Source organism: Protopterus annectens, chromosome 2.part2 (genome assembly GCF_019279795.1).
Source record: "Protopterus annectens isolate FY-2018-M chromosome 2.part2, PAN1.0, whole genome shotgun sequence".
NCBI classification, from domain to species: domain Eukaryota; kingdom Metazoa; phylum Chordata; order Ceratodontiformes; family Protopteridae; genus Protopterus; species Protopterus annectens.
Window position 1 is genome coordinate 1,055,220,047 of NC_056730.1, and position 19,207 is coordinate 1,055,239,253.

The following is a 19,207-nucleotide window of genomic DNA, read 5'->3' on the forward strand; positions in this document are numbered from 1 at the left end:
TATATATATATATATCTATATATATAGACATACATACACACATACATATAAACATCCATTGCTGCACATATAGATGTACATATAGGCACATATACAGTCCACTTTTCATGGTTGGAATATCAATTATGTGACAGCTGTGAGATATACAGTTATGTAATAATATTGCACAGTGTTGTGCAGAATGCATTGAAGGTGTACTCAGCCCATGTAGCTTTAGCAGGCCTCACTGGCTGCAACACTGCAAAAGTGACAAATCATACCCACAGCGTTTAACCACCACATCATATACCAGCACTGCATGCTGTTTTCTTTGCCACACACTACAACCTACATAGAAATATGCACATAACAACCTTCAACAACATATATATATATATCCACCTTTCACGAACAGTTGCAGTATGTCCCTTGCCCTATGCACATGTACAGATACATATAGATACGTACTGCTGCCACATATGGATAATTCACAGTATATAGAGTACTCTTTAAAAACATCTACTACATGCCAGAAAATACATATGTGTTACATACCTTTCCTTTGTATTTCTTTGTTCCGTCTGTTTTTAAAAGAAATATTTTTGGGGGGGGTTTCTTTGTCTGTTGATGTTGCTCTTTCTTTTTCTGTGTCTGTCTGTTTCTGTCTCTTTGTCTTTGTCTTTGTCTGTGTCTCTGTCTCTCTCTCTCCCTCTCCCTCTCTCTCTAATGCTGCAATGATATTATTGCATGTGTGGACAGCAAGTACAGCCTGCTTTTATAGGTATCTGCACATGTGCATGTGATGGCCTCTGCACCAGTTGGTGCCCACCATTTAGTAATTGCATGCAGCCTGCTGTAATGTAATTGGACTACTCACTGTCATAGCAGCCCACTGCTATAAAATGCTAAGTTAGGTAGGCGTAGCCCTTTCAGCTTTCCAAAGTGGGGCCCATGCTTGTTTTCTGTGGACACCGCTGTGTCAGTCAGAAGGTTGGTATACTTCTTATATCTGAAGCTAGGGTTGTAGCCAGTGATTTGCATGTTGTACTCAAACCTGAATGTTGCTGCTTCCAGTAGACACTTGTCAGTGTAGAATTTTACTCACCCCTCCAAATGCTAACACAAGATACATGGGAGTATGTACTTTCTTTTCTAATTAGACAATTAACTGCCATATAAAAGTAGTTATTGCAACGTATTCTTCTGGCACATGAACTGTTTGTGAACTACTATACTGTAAATATTAATTTACTCACTTCTGAACAGTTTGTGTTTTTTTTTTGTGTTGACAGGCTGCTCAAGACAACTGGACAAATTTCAGTACTGAGTATGCCTACCTACATCCTAGGTAGAGCCTGAATACACAAGTATATTGTACTTTTGGGTAGGGGTGCAGAAGTACAGAGAGCATTATTTATTATTGTGTGATGTTTATCTTGCTGAACATACAGGGTTGCTGTGTACCTGTTAGTCTATCAAGGCAAGCAGTCTGTCTGCATAGCTCCCACCTGTGGACATATCCAGATGGTAGCCAGAGGTTAGCCTATTATTCTTTGTCTGTGCACCACACTGGTCATTTCAGCACTGGAACAATGGCATTGTCACAGTTGGTTGCTACCAGTACATGGCTACATCCTTTGATATTTCTGTGTTGTACTCCTACATAAGGGTATGATTGTGGAACTCCTTCCAAAGCTATTTGCAGAGTGTGTAACAGCAGAAAAGCTGATATGCCTGTGTGTTTCTGCCTCTGCCAGGCCTCTGATACACTCAGGTATATATTTGAACAGCCTCAGGGAAAGGTGCATATAAGTGAGGTACACCTGTAATATATTACAGACATTAAGTGAGACTGTGAGAGAATCAGAGCATATGTATTAATACACCTTTTCTGACGTGCATGCAGTGTCTACTCTTACTTATTGACATTATTCATTAAGTGTAATTCCCCACTTTTCTGCCTAATGTCAGCACTTTCCAGAGGGATTTAGAGGGGCACAGCTAACATTTGTTTACGGAACAGGGACATCCCTGAAAACAGTCACAGTTGGGAAGTATGGCCTCTGCCCTATTCAAATATGCCAGTGTGTCTCCTGCTCTGATACTGTGTGGGGTTTGTAAAGTGCTACTGTAACATTATTTCCTGCTAGAATGGCTGGTTCTCTTTTCACAGTCATGTCATACAATTCCACAACAACTGCTGGTAAAGATCCACAGAACAAGATTTGTGTTATGGCAGTCCTATTTTCCCTTTACATTCACTCATTGTAATGCATGATATATTTATTACAGCACCAACTTGTATGTCTACTGTGGCTTAGTGGTCCTTCATGCAGTGTAGTGTGTCCAAGGCCCAGGGTTTGAGACTGACAGAAGTGTTTTATTTTGCTGCTCAGCAGAACAAGGGCCCTGCCATGCAGAGTGACTAAGGCACTTTTAAGCAGTTGTAAGCGGGTTTGTGCGATGCTTAGCGATGCTCAGGAATTATTTTATATACTAATTTAAAACATAAAATAGAAAAGGGAGTGGTGGGATTAGAAGCAGGAATGCCTCTGCTTTGTGCGAAGGCTCTACCACTATGCTATTTGGCTTAATTTGCATAAACATTTCTTATTATGCTCTTCAATGTCAAAATTGCTAACTGTAGCTAAGCAATGGGCACACCCGTGCAAACACGTGCAAATACGGGCAGCTATATCAGGAATTATAAAAAAAGTTTACATTTTACAATTACAAAGGGGTTTAGTATGTGGGGATGTGTACTGTTTGCTATGTGTACATTTCAGCGGACTCGCTCATTGCACTTGTCATTTTCACATTTATATAGTTGCAGGGGCGTGGATATTTGGACTGCTCGGCAGTCCGACATGCCCCCTGCAGTCTTACATGCTCCATGTTAGCCTTCCAGTTGAGTCAGTGCGCTCTCATGCATATGCATGATGCGCTGATGTCATACTCTTAGACGGCCATTTCCGTGTAAGACTTATTTAGTTTTACACGGAGGATTAGTGAATCCCTGCCACAGTGCTTACTGCGACTTATAAAATGCAGTGTAAGACCTAAAACCTAAAGAGTACTACCACTATAAAAATAGTTCATGCTGAAGTGTTTTCCATTTATACTTTCATAACCTTTATGGTTCCAGAGATATGAACATTGTTTGAAATGTGAGGACATAATTTGATTGTGTCAAAAGGTTTAGGCTCTGCTCATTGGAAGTTACATTGCAAACATCCTGAGCTCCATTGGAGTGATTGAGTTAAACCAACATTACTTCAAATGTAGAACAGCAATACTTACATTCTGTTCCCATGTCTGGAACATCCCTTTCCTGTTTATTGGCCTGTTTCCACAGTGTATGTTGTAAGAGGTATTTCCAACTGCCCTCATTGATGCTGTTTGTCAGACACCCACATGAAGTCCTGCTCACAGTGAAGGAAAAGGGTCAACATCCACATGATGTACTTAGTTATAGGAGTGTGTTTCCATGCAAATGGCTATAGGAATGATACCACAGTTCTTCCACATGCAATTAGTAAGTGGGGGACTGCAGTTCGTGCACAGGCCATCAGCTGATCATGAGGATTGCTTACAAAACTCAAGCTGCTGCCTATGCAAAACAGCTGTACTTTTCCACATCCACCAGAGAGGGACAGAGAGAGAGAGAGAGAGAGAGAGAGAGACAGACACAAAGTAAGGAAGGGAGTAAGAGAGTAAGAGCCAAGCATGTTTGTGTATGATCCTTGGGTGGAGAGTAGTATCTGGGTATTATAACAGTTGCCTATATTGTTTACTAATTCCTTCTGTCACATAGTAATTGCACATAGCTGCACACATTTTTGGCTGAGGACTGTCTGCAACAACCTCTACAGTGTTTGAAAACTGTTGACCTTGTAATGTGGACATTGAGACATAAGGTCCTCAATATAATGATGTAGCAAAACCCACACTGCAATAGATCTTGTCATTACACATTCACCCCAACAAGAAACTGATGACACACAAACACACACTTACCAGTACTGAGTTTCAAACCCCTAATTGAGTATACATTGTTATTACAGTGTTACCCAGTTAGTGCACGTGCCATGAAGCTTACATGTTAAAAAGCTGTCCAAAGGTATCTTTGAAGGTGAGAAACATCAGCAATAGTGCTAAAGGAGAGGTAAGGGAAGTGTAAATGTCCACAGTCAGATGCCAATGAAGACACACACACACACACACACACACACACACACACACTCTCTCAGAGAAACACACACATTATCACAGTTGGCAGGATCAGAATTAGAACTCCTACCTAAGTAGTTTGTTACACTACAGTATTATGCAGTTATCAGAAGTGCCACAGAGCTTATAGGGCTGAAACATTGCCAAAGGGTTATTTCAAGGTGAATGACATCAGCAGGCATGCTGAAGTAGGGCAATGGGAGGTGTAGTGAGTGTGAATGGCTCCAAAATCATTCATCTCCACACACACACACACACACACACACACACACACACACACACACACACACACACACACACACACACACACTCACACACACACACATTTGTCAGTTCATTGTTTCACAGGTGTGTAGTTGGTAAATGGGCCTGAGGGCTATACAAGGCTAGGCAATGGAAATATCTTGACATCAGGCCACATAACAATAGTCTCCAGTGTGGCTCAGGGGTATAGTCCCTGGAGTTGTCCCCAGGGGTGGGTATTGTATTCACCATCCACTCATCTGGGTTAATATTGTGGGTGGCCAGTGATGTGCACTGCTTTCCATGTATGTGATCTATATTCCATATCATGTACGGTGTCTGGGTTGTGCACATGTCCCACATGCATGTTCTTTGATGTGTGGAAGTGTACTTGAGGTCTCTGGAGTATGTTGTGTGGACAGATTGTTATCTTCTGATGTAACATTCCTGACCTCATTTGGTGAGACCTGGCTATGTAACTGAGGTTGTGCTTGCACCTACATTGACAGCATGATACAGGTATTCAGTGGAGTTAGTGGCATCTGTCCATACAGGGCATGTGAATAAGGCATGGTATTCCCTTTGTGGGTTACATTTGCAGACTCTACAGTTGTTGCAGGCTTCCAGTGGGTAACATAGCAAAAGGGCTACTGTAAGCATTTATTTGCCTACTGCAGGGATGGAGCAGGGTGCCATGTCCTTTTACTGGACTGTAAAGTGCAATATACAAACTGTGAAATAATTCAGTCTAGTCATAGATATGCTGCTGTTGTTTCAATTTTACTTTAATGATATTACCTTCATATTGTTCCTTGTCTTCCTTGTCTCCTGTTTTGGGATGGGTGTGGGCCACTGATGTCCTACTTTACTTACAAATTGCTAGTTATTAAATTTCTACTGTAATATTTTATTATTTTTTCTCTATCTATATGTGCAACTGTGTCCTGCATTGAGAATGAACCATTGTAATTTCATTCAGCTACAATAATGTGTAGCTCTGAATGACAATAACATTTTCTTTGCCTTGACTTTGACTTGACTTGACTTTGACTTGCTGTATAACAGACAATCAGGAGATGTAACACATCAAAGCACTTTCTGATGTCAGTGGCATTTTTGTGGTCAACAGGCATGTAGTCCACTGCAATCACACCATGGTTACTATCTGTGAGGCAATATGCAGGGAACTACCAATATAGTGGTTGTTGCCTAGCCAAGTATGTTTGTGTATGAGATGTAAGTGGAGAGTGTTCTCTGAGTAATAGAAGGGTTGCCTATATTGTTCACCAATCCATAATGTCACATGTATGGTGATGGACTGCCTACACCAGCATCTCCGGTGTCTGACATCTGTTGTCTTTGTAAGGTGGACATTACGACATATACTAGGTCCTCAACATAAAAATTTAGCAAAACCCACCCCACAAGGGATTCTGTTATCACATAATCACAGCAACCCCCACACGGGATACTGATGACCGACACACACACACACACACACACACACACACACACACACACACACACACACACACACACACACTTACTACAGTGATTGACATCAGCACATCATGTGATGTTGGCCAAATGGATGTGTGGTGGGTGGGACAGGCCTCATGATGGAAATCTCTCTGCCATTGTTTGTCTCTCTATTCCCCACATCTGTGTGTCTGTATGTTTGACATATTATAGTGTGTTGGCCTTGGATATGTGTGAGTATTCCTATCCAATGTATGTGCAAAGCATGAATGGTATGTAATGTGGTGCACAGACATCTGTGACTGACAGATATGTATAGTCCACTGTTGTTGTCAGACATGGGCTTCCTAAGTGTAAGAGCATGCCCAGTATGACCTTTTGTATTGAGTGTGTAAATCCATACCAGGTAGGTTGTACTCCAGCTCAGGATTTGGTGTTCTACACCTACAGCTAGCAACCTATTTCTGCAGGATATCTGTAGATAGGTTGACAATATGGAGTCACAATGGGAGAAAGATAGTGGGATACTGTAACTATTGTGTCTGTGCTGCTTGTGTTACATGGTTGGTGTTAGCAGAGATATTCAGACATATGTACTGTTTTACACTGTGATGTATTATGTCATCAACTACTGACAGATATACTTATTTGCTCACAGTTATTTTCTGGGAAATACAAGATGAATGAAGCTGTGTCCAGTATTGTAGTCTGCAGCCTACATATTCTTGCACACTCATGCCATTCTGGAGGGGTAGCTGCAAACACTTCCTGATGGGTCTATGTAAATGGTCCAGCACCCCTTGGTACTGTGGTGACTGAGGAGCCCTGCTTGTACATATATCAATGTAACAGAGTGGCCATATCCTGCTGTGGCCATACCTCTCAACTGTACAAATTCACCCAGGTTACCTAGAGGCAGGGGTCATATAGCTGGTCAGTTCCCCTTCACATTGTGGTTTATGAGCAGGTTTGTAGGCACCCATTACTGGGTATACAGGCAGGGGTAGTATGGGCACACATTAGAGTTTCAGACTTCACACACTCCATGACGTCCATGCTTTTACACCCTCCACTCTGTTATTCTATCCTCTTCCTAACATTATGTGAGCAATATGTGAGAAGTATCCCTATAGTTGTCCCTTCATCCCAGTGGTATTTAGGGGTTGGTCCACATTTCATGCAGTAGGACATGGTGGGCATGCTACATAGATCTGTCAACATGGCCTTGCATTTGTGTTCTGTGGACTGTGTTATGTTGTTAGTTGGGACCCCATGAGATAACATACATTGGCAGTACGGGTGAGCCACAGGCCTTTGACAGAGGACTGTAGGGCATTTGGTAGTGATACAAGCCATCTGTAGCAGGCCAGTGCATTCTGTCACTCCTACATTCCCAGGCTGTGAGCCACTAGATTCCGCTGAGGTGACACAGTAAGTGTGAGGTGTTAATGTCAATAGTTCCTGTCCATATTACTCCATTGGTCTGGATGCTGCCAGGGTGCTGCTTACAGCTAAGGATACACCTGCATGGGACACCTCTTCTGCATGCTGCATTCTGTGGGTATTCGCATACAGAAGTGGGGGGGTCATAATGTACTCATTCCCAACAGCAGGGATATGACCTGTGATAAACCTGTGGTTGATGGTGGGGTGACCTGAGTGCATGTGTGATATGGAAGTTTCTTGCAGCTGACTCACAGATATACCTGGGACATTCCCCTTATGCTGCCTTGTGGGGGAGATAGGCAGTCTCTCATTACTTCATAACTGTGCTTTTTGTGGTCTGCCGTTGATTGGCCAGACTAAATCAGTATTCTATACTACACAGACAACTAATGTGCTGCTTACCTGTATGTACAATTCCAAAGGTGTGTGCAGTTGACAGTTACATTTTATGTACTCTGTCTAGGGTACCTCCACTTGTGTACTGTGTGTATGTCTTGGCCCACATTCATGGCATGTCGATCTTTCAGACGGTGACAGATATTGACATCTGGACAGTGAGTATGGATGACTGCTGAATTGGGTATTGCTGAGATGCATTGTGGTTGGCACTGCAGTTGTCAGAATATGGCCCTGTCATCACCCGTACTGGCCATAGACCACCGAGACACAACCCTCCATGCCTACATGCTGACCACTTCCACACAATATAAACACACAACAGCCTAACATATGCACCCCTGCATATTATACACATGCAACAATCTATCCTGTAAATTGGGCCAGCTCAGGTAATCTGTACTCCACTGCTATTAAACCCACATGTACATGTTACTGCATTTCTACATAGGATTGAGGGGGGCACACCTGACAACTGTAAACATTTGCTATGAATGTACTGGTATTTCAGGTACTCTGTTGGCTTCCATATCATTTTGTATTGTGACCTATCATGCAGACTAGAGGCATATCAGTAGAGTACAGATCTTGGGTTTTATTGACCTACATTTCAGTTTCAGACTTCTTACCCTTCAGGACTAACATACAACTGCCAGACCTGTTGTAGTCTGTCTGTGTAGGTTTGGAGGGGGGCTGTTCACCATTGCCATTAATTGGAGGCCTTAGCACAGCCTTTCTTTATGGTCATCCCCACCTGTCCTGCTGGCTGAGGCTGGTATTGGGTATGTGAGCCTCACTGACATGCATGTATGTGTCCTGTGGACACACATTTGGGCACCACATGTACTGCATTGGGATTTATCACCTTGTCTAGTACTGCCTACTTTGTTGACACCAGTATTTGTTATGGATTTCATGCTTCCCATATAGGTGTCCACTATCTGCTGCCATCCCACTCAGCCACCTGATTCCCTGGGTACACCACTATGCTACATGGGACCAAAATGTTAAGCAAATATCAGCACAGTCTGTGATGATGTATATCGAGTACAGTCATGTCACCCCCCATAGTTCCACAGAAATGCAGTAACATGTTTCTAGACTTAAGCAGCATCTAGCTGTCACCCAGACTGATGGCACAATAGTAACAGAAATAAATTGTCAGTAACACCCACAGTCAAATTACTGGTGCCATTCTAGGGGTGTCTCCTGCCGGCAGCCTGGGAACATATGATCATCAGAATGCACTGTCCTGCTACAGATGGCCTGCATCTGTCACACCTGGCATATGGGCCTCTGGCAAATGCCTATGCCTCACCCGCAGTACCCTTTCGAGAGTGTCATGGGGTCCTTGACACCAACATAACACAGTCCACAAAATGCAAAGAAAAGCCATGTTGACAACTGCTAGGAGCAAACCTGCCAGCCTCAGGGAGCCAGAAATCAGGGCAAAGCCATGAATAATGGGGTGATGAAGGTCCAAACAGAAGGACATCTGTGAAATACTACTCTAATAATGTTATAAAGTTGATGGAATGATCTGCAGTAGCATGGAATGTCTGATGGGTACAAAGTCTGAAACTGCAATGTCAACTGTCAGTAATATCTGACTTCAACCCTGAGTGATTTGCAAAACACTTTTACTGGAAAACCACACTTGTTTGAGTAACTAAAAAGATATATGAGTCATGGATGTGGACATTCTGTGATACTCTGTACAGTCGATAGGCAAGGCTAGGAGTTTAAACATGGGGATGCACTCACTGCAGGCAGGCCTAAACCTGGAAGATGGTGACATGTCTGCACCCATAGAACCCTAGGCCACAGCCATGGGGAGTAACACACCCCTCCCTGATCACTCATCCTATGCAACATCCTGATCCCAACATGTGGCCATCCAAGCAAAATGAGGTGGGCCATACATATATGTGTGACAAACACACACATCCAGGCTGGTCAAACAGTCTGACACACACAAGACCCTCCAAGTGCAGCCAACCATTGAGGAGAACCCAATGCAAAGTACTGGTAGCTATAGGTAAACATATCTGTCCAGGACACCCCCCACATATCCTATCCCCTACAAATCTATCTAGAGTCTGCCTGCCACCCTGATTCTGTCTGATGTATATTACCCAATTGAGGAATGGAAATCAGACCAGGCCAGAACATAAATGCACAGAAATTCTACCACTGTAATATATCACCAAGGTGCTGGACCATTTCCACAGCACCAGCAGTCAACTGCTTGTAGGCACACCCCTCAACAAGCTGGATTGCGCAAGAATGTGTAGCATTTGGCCCATAAGCCTGATGTGTGCATCATCCATCCTGTATTCCTCTGGTAAATCACTGTGATGATATGAGGAGGTATGTCATGAGATCCTGAAACAATACATGACAGTGTCAAATGGTATATATGGCATATGTCTGCTAAAACAAACCCTGTAACCCTAGCAACTCATACATTACTGAGAGAAATTGTCACAATCACTGTAGGTTTCATTGTTCCCACATGTTGATAGGCTATCTCCAGATATCCTGCACCACCAGGTTGAGAGATATGGCTGTAGCACAAAAGAAACTGGACTGGAGTACAACAATCCCTGGAATGGAGTCTCACGTGTACTACAGAAGGAGACACTGGGCATGCTCATACATATAGAGAAATGTCAGTAGGATCTAGGAGTGAACAGGCCTTCCCCACCCAGTGCAATTCCCATTGCCCCACCTTAGCAGTCCTGAAGATGTCTGTCACCATAGAAGTCACTTTTGTTAGGGCCAGCACCATACGCTCTGTGGCATGTGCGATAACTGCATAATGCTATAGCACAAATAACTAGTTAGGTAGGAGTTCTAATCTCAATCCTGGCAAATGTAAAAGTGTGTGTTTACAACTAAAAGCTTTTGGGTCCATTCAATCCCAGTACATTTCCCTTTCCCTACTTTAGCAGTCCTGCAGATATCCATCATTTTAGAAGTGCATTCCATCAGACCTCAACACCATAAGCTCTGTGGCACGTGCAATAACTGCATAACACTATAGTACAAATAACTAGTTAGGTAGGAGTTCTATTCTCACTTCTGGCAAATGTAGAAGTGTGTGGCAGTTGTGTGTGCAAGACTGAAGGTGTTTTGCATTTGTTTGTTTATAGGTGAAACAGTTTTATGCCATTCCCACCCATGATACTTCACACTGCCCACCTTATCAGTCCAGATGATGTCAGTCCCTTATCAGCAACTTTGGTCAGCTGTTAGCCCTGTGAGCTCAGTAGTGCATGTGATAAATGCTTAAAACTATAGTACAAATGAGCAGTTTGGTAGGGGTTCTACTCTCGTATCCGGCAAATGTATGTATGAGTATGTATGTTTGTAAGTAAAAGCATTTTGATATGTTTCCAACCCACTGACCTACTTTATCAGTCCTGCTGATGTCATTCCCCATATCAGCAACTTTGGCCAGCTCTCAGCCCAGTAGGCTCTGTAGCATGTGAAGTAACTGCATAACACTATAGTACAAATCACTAACTAGGTAGGAGTTCTACTCTTACATCTGGCAAGTGTGCGTACATGAAACTCAAACCAAAAGCTGTAGATGGAATGAAGGAGCAAACAAAACTCTTTAATACTTTTGTTCAAATTTATTCTTCATGAACTTTTTCAGAAAAAAGTTAACCTCTCAAAAAACACCTCTTATAAGTTACATCACACATCACATGACTTTCATGATACTTTAAATTAAAGGTATAAAGTCATACCATAAAAATAAAAAAATGTCTTGTTTTCCAAACAGCTTAGAATGTCAAAGCTTCACAAAAAATGTATTAATATAAAAATAGTATCTTATTATTGTGATTTGAATGCTATTTTAGTGCTAAAAAGCACTTAATATTATTGCATTCATTTGTGCAGTGCATATGTGTATGAATCGACAGTCATGTAGCTATTTCCCATTGGCATGGGTGCAGTGAAGTCATCCACCCCTATTTTTATGACTGCAAAGTCAGCATTGGAGAAGTTTTGCAAGGTGGTTACCTTTGTGGGGGTGTGGGTGAGATGTTGAGCTCCATGTTGATTACATCATGTGTGGATCTGGCCAGGTAGGGATTGACAATTGTGGTTGAGCAACAGTCCCATATGTAAGTAATCAACACAGGTCAAGGTTGTTGCATCCTCTACTGGGGGTCAGTATGAGCCAGTCCAGGGCATTGTAACTGATGAATTCCATGAAGCGCTGTGCCAGAGTACTGGTGCTTGACTACTTTCCCCAGGTGATGGAGGGGTAGTTGAAGTCTCCTACTATGTCAGTGTTGGGTTGGACCTTCATAGATGCCAGGGTTTTGAGGAATGTGGATTGACAGTCTAGGGACATAGCTGGGGACTGATATCAGGCTATGGTGTGGATTGCACTATTCCCAAAGTCAGTTTTACAGAACGTACCTCTGATGAATTATGCTGGGATACTAGTCTGGAGCTGTGCATATCCATTATGAATATGGAGACAACGCCACCTCTGGAGGTGTGGTCCATGTTTTGGCTATGACAGCTGTAGAATGCATCATAGCCTGTTAGTGCAGGGCTACTGTCTGCTGCTGTGAACCATCTCTTCATTACAGCACAACTGTCAATGTCCTCCACTCTGAGGTGTGCTTTGAGTGAATCATCTTGACAGTTAGATGTCTACTGTTGAGCAGCATGACCCTCAGATTGCATACATGTCTAGCTGTTATGCTGGTAAATTGATTGGGAACACTGCCTAATAAGGCATTATAGAGGTGGCAAGACACTTACCCTGTACCTGGAAACCCAGGTCTGACAGATTTAGGATATCCCTGGCAAGACATTGAGGTCTGTCAATCATGTTATCCCAAGCAGAGAGATACTGGATCCCCTGAGAATGACACACAACATGTAAGCCAATGTTGCAGTCAATTATCTGTTGTTAGTACTGCAGCATCATTCTGGGTGATGGCAGTATACTGTTCAGGCCTACTGTCACACATGCCTGGATCACATAATCTGAGTGTTTAACCATGTCTCTTGTTATGCAGTCCAGGGAGGTGTGTCTTAGGTCATTCACACCCACATGGATGATGACAGAGTGATACTTGTAGTTATTGTTGAGTGGCCTGACAGGGTATGTCATGTGTTGGATGCTGGCACGTGATAGAAAGTTGGCTGTTACCTCCTCTATAATCAACTTTGTGAGTGGGATATCTGTGTGCCACAGTACTGAGTCACCCATGATCACTGTATTGTGTAAGGTGGTCAGCCTTAGGAGCTTAGATTGAAGGGCAAGCTGTGTGGGTGACATATATGTCCTTTGGCATGTGCTACGTCATGGTGTCTGAGTGGGTGTCTGTCTTGGAAAAAGACCATGTCCAGCCAGTACAAAAACAAACTGAGAAAAGCAAGGATACCTGATGGTCAATGAAAGTCTGAGAAACAATGTTAGCGTACAAAACCTTTAATACATGCTTTCATCAGCAAGACTTCATCAGAAAAAATTCGTACTAACAGACAAACCCTTTATATACCTCACAGTTAATTATCAATGATCAGAACACAATCAGTTATTCAATTAATTAAATTTCCAATTCATTAACTCTTAAAATACTGACAAAAAAACGTTATACCTTATAATAAAACAATGTCAAAAATATATATAATGTGTTAAACACACATAATAAATAAAAACATTTAACAACAATCAATTCTGTATTATTTAATATTTATTAGCCTTCAATTTCTTACTTTTAAGAAAGCATTTAATATTAATGCTATCATTGATCCAAGGTTTTTTATCTCCTTCTGGCCTTACTTGCCAAACTGTCACCCTCTGCTCTAATACATTTTTATGATCACCACCCCTCAGGTCACCTTGCACTACTTCTAAAACTGAAAATATATAATTTTTAAATTAGCACATTCAGTAGATTGTTTATATAAAGCACATCTTTCATTCTTATTTCTAATGTAATAAATGTGTTCTCTCATATGCTCAAAAAGTGTTCTAGTAGTCATTCCCACTTAGTATGCATCACACCCACTACATAGACCAATATAAACAATTCCCCTGGATTTACAAGTACAATACCCTGGGACTTCAGAGGTCCATTCTAAATGTGGAATCATTATATATGAAACTTCAGGAAATAAACCTGCATAAATTGCAATTACCACATTTGAACATACCTTTTTTGTGAACATTCTGTAATAAATTGACATTTTGTATCATTCCTTTCCAACAATTTCTTGATATTATAAGTGTTCCGATAAACAAAACCTGGTTTAGTTCCTATAACTTCCAAGAGGTCTTTGTTCCCTTCCAAAATCCTCCAATTGTTGTAAACTTTATCCCTTATAAGTTGACAATCAGTGGTCATGTCCATACTGAACATGGCTGAATGTTTTACCACTATGTCACTATACAAGGACTTGTTTTTTTACCAAAGATTGTCTAGGAATTGGCGGGTAAACATAATTTCTTTTCATCAAAACCTCTTCCTTGGCAGACAGTAAATAGCCAGCATCATAACCCCTAGCTAAAAATAACTCTATAATAAATTGTACTTCAAAAGTACTGACATCACTATCTTGGGTGGTCATCCGGCTGACCCGAATATATTGGCCTTTTGGAATATTTTTCTTAATAAAACCAGGATGATTGCTCTGGTAATGCAGATACCCATTAGTAAATGTATCTTTTCTAAATATTTTGCTGTCAAATACTTTTTCTCTTTGATTCCATCTTAAATTAACATCTAAAATGTTTATACTCAAACCACACCCACCCTTTACAAACTTAAGATAGTCTGACATATTATTAATGTATATTATAAAGTTATCTACTTCTGCATGGCTAGCTTCTAAAATAAAAAAACAGGTCATCCGCAAACCTAGAGTAATATAAAATGTTATATTTTTCATGTAAGAGCACCAAATTGGTAGTTTCCCAAAAGGCCATTACTATTTTAGCATAAGCTGGGGCAGCCAGACACCCCATAGCTACTTCCTTTATTTGTTTATAATAGCACTTATTAAATAGGAAGAAACTGTTGTCCAGTATCAACTCAATTAGTTCATATAATAAATTAATATTGGTCTGCCCAAGACATGTTTTTACATAAAAACATTCTTACGGCTTCTACCCGTTCTGGGTGTGGAATACTTGTGAATAACGAAACTACATCTATTGTCAACATTAAATATTTACTAGTATTAAATTCAAAACTTTGTGAAAAGCTCCTTATCTAAAAAGTCCCATGAATCTTTTAAATAAGACTTTAGCCTCACCACTATTGGATTCAATACTGCATCAATAACCAAAGAAATACCTTCAGTAATAGCTTGTGGAGAAGACACAATCGATCTAAAAGGGGAATCAGTAGGATTTTTATGTATTTTCAGGATGCCAAATAGCACCCCTACTCTTGGTTTTTCTATCACACAAAAATTGTGCATATCTAAATCTATTAATTGATTCATTAAAATATCATAGAAAAATGAATGGATGTACTTATAACTCTGCTCTATAGTTGGTAAATTAACCTGAACATAGTCATCTTCAACTGTTAACAATCTTAACATACTTTTGTTGTATTGTTCCACATTCATAATGACCACATTGCCCTCCCCTTGTCACTCTTCATATATCTCAAATTATTAAAGCTTTTTAACTCATTCAGTGCTTTACGTTCATCAGTAGACAAGTTATCATACCATTTTCTATGACCATTACTTAAACACTTTTTAAATTCATGTACACACATTTCTTCGAACACATTTAGTGTATGACACAAGTTAAGGGTAAAACATGATGTTTTTTTTTAAATTTACTGATACTTCACGAACATTTTTAAGTAAGTATTGCAAATTTAACTGCATTGTATATTGTTTAAAGTCAATAACAGTTTTGTCGTATTTCACCCTTCTTGTAGTCACAAAGCCAAACCCATACCTTAGTACTTTTTCTTGTTTGTCGGTAAACATAGTATCTGATAAATTAATTAAATCAAAGTTGCCAGCTTTATTGTTTATTGGTCATCCATAGATGACTTGGATGTCATCTGTTCTCTCGTTCTGATGGCTCTCCCCCTTGTTATCCTTGTTTCTCTCTACGGTAAAAAAACCTTTGGTCTAGCACCATTCAAACCCATATCACCTGTTTTGGCAGAAATGTCACTAGACCTGTTGGTTTGTTGCTCATCTACTATGACGTTCTCTTCACTAGCAGGACCAGAATCAGCCCTCCCACTATTAAAAAACCTCATAACCACAGCAGAGGCTTTTAATTGGTTGTTGAGCCTCTGGCGGTTCCCGGGTACATTCAACCTGTTTGCTTTATTTAAAGCTGCAGTATTCTTATTAGTGAACTTTGTTGGACCCCAAGAAGAGATGACATTTTTATTCTTATTTGTTCTTTGGTACAGAGGGTCAAATGATTCTTAAGCTGTATTATTATCATATGTTGCCATATCCCTCAATAACTTGTTGTGCTTAAGAACAACAATGTCATTTTCATGCTGTCCTACTTCTTTTAAAAAAAGTTCATATGTCCCATCATTAAAATCTTTTGTTAATAAATTGACCTCATCTGCCCTTAGAATTTCTGCTTCCAAAGCTTCCATCTTTTTTACATTGTTTTCTTTCAATAGTTTAATCAACTGAAGACCAGCACTGTTAAAAAAGGATGTCAACTCTTGAAAAAAAGGGTCTTCAGAAGTAATACCATTGGGACATTTGAAGAATCTTAGACCCTTAGGTACCACTGCTAGTTCTACTATGCATCTGTCAAAGTACTTATTTTCTAAGTCCAATGACCTATTTTTTTAATAATCTGCATAAAACCTCACATTTACTATTATATTCATCAATTTTCACATTGGCAGGTTTATACTCAGCTTGAACAAATGGGTCATAGTGACAGTCCAAAACAGACCGAATGCTCTTAAACTGTATACCACCACTAGATGTTTCATTGTTCATGCTGATATTACCATTAGGTAAGTCCATGATATTCAAATCCACAACCGTAGCTTGCTCATCCTCAGAGCTATGATTCCCATCCACTACACCATTTTGTTTGATAAGCAACATACTTAGGGATTTCTGTATGTTCATCATGGTGGCTACCAAACAGCAAAACTGGAAAAAGAGTGTGTACAGCCAATACAAAAACAAACTTAGAAAAGCAAGGGTTTGTCTGTTAGTATGATTTTTTTTCTGATGAAGTCTTATTGACGTAAGCATGTATTAAAGGTTTTGTATGCTAAAATTGTTTCTCCGACTTTCATTGACCATCAGGTATCCTTGCTTTTCTAAACAGTACAAGGACACCTGTTGGTGGATTGAGGAAGTACTAAACAGTATACAGAGACAGAGGTTGGGGAAGAAGGAGTGGGATTGTCATAGAGATAAGTAAAGTAGGCAGAAGTATGAGGAGATGATGTTCATGGCAAAGAGAGAGGTGGCAAAGGCTGATGATGGACATAAAAAGAGTTTAATGACAGGATAGACACGAAGGAGGGATGAAAGGAATTGCGCCGATTGGCTGGATAGATGCACTGAGCTAGGAAAGATGTCCAGCAGATAAGGGTGATAAAAGGATGATGAGGTATATGTACTCACAAGCGAGAAAAGTGTGGTGAGCACATGGACAGTGTACTTTGAGAGGCTGATGAATGAAGAGAATGAGACAGAAGGTTGGATGATGTGGGTATGGTGAATCAGGAAGTGCAATGGCTTAACAATGAGGATATAAGGATAGCTATGAAGAGGATGAATACTGGCAAGCCTGTTGGTCCACATTACACACCTGTGGAAGCATGGGGTTGTTTAGAGAAAATGGCAGTGGTATGTTAGCCAGACTGATTACTGATATCTTGGTGAGTGTGAGGTTTCATGAGGAGTGGGGAGAAAGTGCTTGGGTGCGGTGTCAAGAATGAGGTTGATTTGCAGAGCTGTGATAACTACAGAGGGATAACATTGACCAGCCACAGCATAAAATTATGGGTAAGAGCAATGGAAGCTAGGTTATGCAGGGAGGTGAGGAGTACTGGTTAGCAGTATGGTGTCATGCATGGAAAGGACACTACTGATGTGATGTTTGCTCTGAGACTGTTACTGGTGGAATACAGAGGTCAGGAGTTGCTCTGTGTCTCTCTGGATGTACAGAAAGCATATCACAGGGTGCCTAGATAGGAGTTGTGGTATTATATGATGAAGTCATGAGTGGAAGAGATATATGTAAGAGTGGTACAGGATACGTACACGGGTGGTGTGACAGCATTGAGGTCTGCATTGGGATTGATGAATGTGTTTAAGATGGAGGTGGGATGACATCAGGGATCAGCTGTGAGCTCTTTCTGATTTGCAAAGATGATGGACAGGTTGACAGACAAGATCATATGGGAGTCCCCGTTGACAATGTTGTTTGCAGATGACATTGTGATCTTGACTGAGAGTAGGGAACAGCTTTTGGAGACCCTGGAGAGGTGGACATATGCTCTAGAGAGGAGAGGAATGAAGGTCAGCAGCACCAGGACAGAATATCTGTGTGTGAATGAGAGAGAGGACAGCGGAATGTTGAGGGTGCATGAAGTACAGTTGGCAAAGGGGGATGTGTTCAAATAACTGGGATCAACATTTCAGAGTAATGAGGACTATGGAGGACAGGTGAAGAAGAGAGTACAGCCAGGATGGAGAGGGTGGAGAAGAGTTTCAGGAGTGATATGTGACAGACGAGTACCAGTAAAGGTGATATGTAAGGTTTACAAGAGGGTAGTGAGACCAGCTATGTTATATAGGTTGGAGACAGTGGCATTGATAAAAAGGTAGGGGATCAGAGCTGCACATGGCAGATGTTATGATTTGCACTGGGTGTGACATGGGTGCACAGGTTTAGCAATGTGTATATGACTGTCTCAGGCCATGTTGGACAGATACAAGACAATGTTGGAGAGGCAGCATTTCATCAGTTTGAACATGTGCTGAGGAGGGATGCTGAGTATATTGAGAAAAGGAGGATGTACCTCCCAGGTAAGAGGAAGATAAGAAGGCCTCAGATAAGGTTTCTGGATGTGGTTTGAGAGGATATGCAGGTGGTTGGTGTGAGAGAGCAAGATTCAGAGGACAGGCAGAAATAGCAACAGATGATCCACCGTGGCAATCCTGAATGGGTAACGCCAGAGGACAATGAAGGGGAATGTCGTAATGTCAGTCTTCACAGATTTGGCAAGGGTTTGACTGACATAACATAACTCTATGGGTAAATGACTACAACTATGAGGCACACATATGGTCAGTGTGCGGAACACTGGACAGTTGAATGGTATGAGCTCAACATATAACATGCAGTTCAACACACACATCTGCAACAGTATTTTACTCTGCACATGCTCTGTATAGTTGTCTTATATTTACAAGACAAAAT